Here is a 5,613-nt window from a genome sequence, read left to right on the forward strand (position 1 = left end):
AGGCACTTGTTTCTTCCTTGCTCTATCCCCAGGGCCTCTAACAGTGCCTGGCACACAGGGTGCTCAGTCATTACTGAATGAATGAATGTGTAAGGAACTGTAAACCTGTAGTGACACTGGTCACCCTAGCTGTGAGCCACTGTGGGTGGGGGGTGGGTGGGAGAAGGACTCCTCACTGTATTCATTTTACTGTGTTTTGATTTTTGAATCATGTGAGTGCCTTTTTCAAAATTAAATTAAAAAAATGCACCTATTTTTTTTATTGTAAAAGAAAAAGGAATTTATTCACTTCAAAAGGACCTAAAGGAAATGAAAGTTTCCCCAAGTTCTCCTTTCCGATGCCCTTACAGTTACCAGCGCGTGCCCTTGTCTGGGTAGGCTCTGCTTCTGCCAGTGTAAAGAGGAGGGACTTTTTTTTGTTGTTATTTTACACAAATGGGCCCATACTGGAATCCTTTGTGGCACCATAATCCCTCTCCGCCCCCTTAACAATATAGATCAAAGATCTTTCCAGGATTCCATATCTGTATGTATAGATCTGTAGATTCTTTTTACAGGCTGCATAGTGTTTCAGCATGTGGAATTTCTTTAACTGTCACCAGTCCCGTTTATTTCACTGTTCGACAAATCTCCATTAATAGACATTTGGTTTTTCTTTTCAGTCTTTTGCGACCGCAGATAAGGCTGCAGTATATGTCCTTGGCCACCTACCCAGCTCTCAACCTCGGTGCAGTTAACACTTTGGGCCGGATCATTCCTTGCTGGGGGCAGTTGTCCTGTGTATTGTAGGATGTTTAGCAGCATCCCTGGCCTCTACCTATGAGACAGCAGTAGCATTCTCTCCCCCGATTTGTGACAACCAAAAATGTCCCCAGGTGTTGGTAAATGTCCCTTGGGAAGCAAAATTGCCTCAGTTGGAAACGACTGATTGGAAAGCCAAATTCTAAAATGTAGAGTTGCTGGGTTAGGATGTATGTACATTTCAAACTTTATAGATTCATATGGGGAAATGGAGATATATATATATATAGTTTGTAAGAGATTAAACAGCATATAATCATTGAATAGTTTCCTATAGTTTTTTCTCCTGCCACATTATTTTAATGGGTGCATGGAAGTACCTTCATGGTTTTAAAAAATCAACCTTTACGTCAGGCATACTGGTTGTGCCTGGCTATGATGAAGACTCTAATAAATGTCTGGTGTATACTTTTCTGCATGGTGAGTGTGCAGCTCAGTTCTCCTGCTTACTGGACTGCGTGACCTTGGCAATGTTAATTAATTTCTATGAGCCTCTCTTCTTCATCTACAAATTGGGGATAATAACAGTTTTTAACTCATGGAGTTAGAGTGAGGATTAGATGCCATACATGCATATAAAGTTCTTAGCACAGGATTAGGCATTAATCCCGTTTAGTAAATGTTGGCAATATTTTTGTTACTATCATTATTTTTATTAGTAGTAAACTGGTTCCAGTGTATGAGAATGCCCGTTTCACCACAGCCTCACCTGCACTGGGGGTTAAGCATTCTTTTTATGCTTGATTTTGCTTGTTTTCTGTGCCTCCATGACACTATCCTTGGGCCTCACTTTTCCTCACAGATCCTGTTCTCGAACATCGAAGACATCCTGGAAGTTCATAAGGATTTCTTGGCCGCCTTGGAGTATTGTTTACATCCAGAGCCACAATCTCAGCATGAACTTGGGAACGTTTTCTTAAAATTCGTGAGTACAGTGCCCCAGCCCCTGTTGGAGCCTGAAGTTCTGGGGAAGTGGGCTTCTCCCTGAGACTTGCTCTGCCTGCCCTTGACCAGCTCCCTCTGCAGGCCTTTCTGGGAAATGGAGGCAGATGGGCAGGTGGGCCTGGCTTCTGTCCCCAGGAACAACGGGGAGCGGTCTGGGCCCAGCACTGGGGGTATTTTTAGTTGGCTCTCCCTCCCCTTGACGTTACGTAGAGCGTGGCCCCTTTTCCACTGAGCTCCTCGCTTAACGACTGTGTCCTGGGGCTCCTGTGACCTGCTGGTCTGATGGGGCCCCTCTGCTGCAGAATGACCAACAATGGCAGCCAGTGGTCAAGAGGGCAGACTCGAGTTAGAGAGACCTGGGGTTGAGTCCCCGACTCGGCCACTCACTGAGCAGTGAAGGTGTCTCACTGTTCTGGAACATGGAAGCTCATTCTCCCTCAGGCCTTCGAGTGTGCTCTTCTCTCTGCCTGGACCATTCCCTCAGGCATCCCAGCCGCTTTCTCCCTCCCTGCCTTGAAATCTTTACAGAAATGCCCCCTTCTCCATGAGCCCTTTCATGCCCACCCTTTTCAAAATTGTAACCTTCCACCCTCCCCATACCCCCTCATTATTCTCAGTGGCCTTTATCACCCTCTGACATACCGGATATTTTGCTTCTTTTTTGTTTATTGTCTGTCCCCACCAGAATGTCAGCAATACAAAGGCAAGGACTTTGTCACGTTCACTTTTCCGTCCCTGCATCAAGAGTAGCATCCAGGCCTAAGCTTTTGCAACAGGCAAGCAAACTGAGAGGAAGGTCAAACTCAAGGTCATGACTATGTAGGTGAAAGCTGGGATTTCAACCCTCCTAACAGCTAAGCCAGACGTCATTGATTCATACACCGTTTGCAATTTTTGCTGTATCTGGGTACCTTTTGTATTATTATTTGTTTCATCTTTTAAAAAATTGATTCGCTTGAAAAAGATAACCTTAAACTCATTTTAAGGGGAAATTTGCATCATCATTGGAAATGGAAAATGAGTGTCACTTGGTGTAAATAGAAGGTAACTTATAAAAGGAAATGCAATAGAAACCAAACCGTGTTACCACATTCTGTCTAGAAACTCTTGCCCACCTGTTTCTGAGCCTGAGGCCTGCCCTTAGTTTGGTCAGAAGGAAGCGTAAGGCCTGTGTTAGTATAATATCACACCTAGCTGAGACCCTTCCTTGATGTCAGTGGAACCGTTGAAAAAGGAGTTGGCTTTCTCAGCACGTGATTCTGTGTTTTTAATTTAAAATCTTTTTTTAATCCCTATTCCCCCCTCTTCCCCGTGCTCATGGAGGATGACACTGAATACTTTTTATAAGCAGCCACTGCTATAGTTGGGTTTCCAGAAGCTGGAGATTTGTGTGCAGATGGCCTGTTGGAAGCAGCTGAAGGAGAGGTCGCACAGTCTCTGCCTGGCCTTAGCTGCTCCCCACCCCAGGAGAAACTCTGGAGCTGGGCTGACTTTTGGAGTCGCCCCGAATTGCAGTGAGGGGCGGGCCTTTGCACCCCGTGTTTCCCAGTCCCTGGATGTGGGCTGTTCCAGGCAGTGCCTCAGGCCCAGGGCAGTTCCCAGGAAGGGACTTGCCGAGGGCCGTGGGTGCCTCTGTCCTGATGGGCCTTGAGTGGCTCACCACGGCAGCCATCACAGTCCCAAGGGAGAGGACACCAGGCCAACCTCTTGCTCAGGCTCGTACACTCCCTGCCAAGGCAGCATCTGGGTGGTGAGGTGGCGTTGGGCACAGAGCTCTTGGGACAGGCTCTCTAAGGGAGGAAGAAGCAGCATCAGGCCCAGTGGGGGGCCCTGGCTGACAGACCCGCCCACTGGTTGGTGCCATCACCGTCAGTGGACAGTGGGAGAATGCCTCGCCCTCTCACCCAAAAGCCAACCACTAACTACTGAGATGATCACAAACCAGCACTGAGTGACCATGCTCTTTGCGCCAGGCCCTGTCCTCAGTGCTCTCTGTATGTGCGTTCATTCAAACTCTGCAGCCTTCAGTGGTGTGTCCTCTTATTATACCTACTTTACAAATGAGGAAACCGAGGCCCAGAGAAGTTAAGTCCTAGTATAAGCTCACACAGTCAATAGGTATTGGAGCCAGGATTCGAGCTGATACAGTTTGGCTCCTGGTTTTGTTTGTTTGTTTGTTTGTTTGTTTTTATACCATCTTAGATGATAAAGTCTGCTGAAATACACGCTAAGTACCTACTGTGTGCCAGGCAAGGTCCTAGGCCCTGAGGCTGCTGCCCTAAATATGATAGACTTGCTTCTTGCTACCATAAGGCTCACAGGCCAGAGAAACGGAGGGGTGGGGCTAAGTAAGTTAACAGAGGCGGTCATTTCAGATGGCGACGTGGCTTGTGAAGAATGTAAAATGCAGACGTGAGAAGGAGTGACTGCACTCAAGGTCGTCTGACGCTGGGAAGTCAGGGAAAGGTGGCTGGATTTAGCAAATTAATACACCCAGGAGAGCTGAGTGAAACTGGATTTCAGGTAGACGATGAATACATTTTTAGTATAAGTATGTCTCATGCAATATTTGAGACATACTTATACTAAAAAGTTATTTGTTTACTCTGAAATGAGAACTCAACTGGGTGTCTTTGGCCTTATCTGGCAACCCTGGTCAGGGCTGGCCTCTGTAAGGCAGTGAGAGGGATGTTCTGGGGGAAGGGCATTCCAGGGGGAAAGGTAGCAAGGGCAGAAGCCCTGGGATGGGACCAAGCTCGTATGCTGGAGCAAAGCAGGGATCCGGCGTGGCTGGAGCAGAGCGAGCCCTGGAGAGAGTCAGGGATGTCATGGGGGCCAGATCCTATAGGAGTTTTATTTTAAGAGTTGTAGGTTTTCAGCAGAGGAGTCATGTGGTCTGAATTAAGTTTGAAGACCCTCTGCCTGCAGCTGTGTGGATAGGTTGGGGAAACACTCGCAGAAGTGAGAACTGGATCTCATGGTCCCCTCCCCAACAGAGATGTCTCCATGGCCAGTTCCTTCCCTTTCCTGAGTCTCAGTCTTTCTGAATATGAAGTGAGTGGCTTGAAGAAGATGGTCTCTGTAGAGCCAGTGTAACCCCCTAAGCCCCCTGGGTACTGTGGACAGCAGCCACCACTTCTGATGTTCCTCGAGTCCTCTCTGGGGGCTAGAGCCCTCCTCCAGCTGTCTCCAGCTGGCACCTGGCCCCTTCTCCTCCTTCCGAGCCCAAACCCACAGCCACACGTTCCTTACCCACCACATCTGTGTGTGCACAACTGTTTCTTTCATTCTGGCAAAACAATCAAAGCCCCACGTGGGGCCCCAAGGAGGAAATTGAACACTTGGACTCTTAGCCGTTAAAAGCAGCTTTTCCAGATTTGCAGGGTCTCATGCCTGAGATGCAGCTGGGGTTGGGCTCGATGAAAGGACACGGGACTGATGGAACTGAGCGTGGTTCTGAAGAGAGAGGGTGTTGTCATTTGCTAAATTTAACTTTTCCAAGCCTCAAGCCTTGGTCCCCTGCCCTTTCTACAGGCTGAAGGGGAGGATGACATTGCAGAGTGTGTCAGAGAAGGGGCTCGGAATATGAGGAACGACACAGCCACGACAGCCTTATCGCTTGCTCCTCTCTCCTGCATCTGTGGCAGACATCGCTAATCAATCAGAGCATTCCGCCTCTGTGCTCCCTGGGGACTCAGAATTCTTCTCGCTAGTGTTAGAGCCAGCAGGACTCATTTCATTAACTGGGCTTGGCACGTGAGCATAAACAGATTGGTTTCTGCTTTCTGGCCCAGTCCCTTCATGGTACAGATGGAGATGAACGGGAAGACACTGTCACCTCACTACTAGGCTTGGGTTCGTTTGATC

At 48.0% G+C, this 5,613-nt stretch overlaps 1 protein-coding gene across 1 annotated transcript in view; it reads left to right on the forward strand.

The window, feature by feature from the left end:
* PREX1 (phosphatidylinositol-3,4,5-trisphosphate dependent Rac exchange factor 1) overlaps positions 1–5,613 on the forward strand; it is a 184,618-nt gene that overhangs the window by 75,308 nt on the left and 103,697 nt on the right. The window lies entirely within an intron of this gene.

The sequence above is a fragment of the Pteropus vampyrus genome, unplaced genomic scaffold (assembly GCF_000151845.1).
Source record: "Pteropus vampyrus isolate Shadow unplaced genomic scaffold, Pvam_2.0 Scaffold117, whole genome shotgun sequence".
Classification (NCBI taxonomy): domain Eukaryota; kingdom Metazoa; phylum Chordata; class Mammalia; order Chiroptera; family Pteropodidae; genus Pteropus; species Pteropus vampyrus.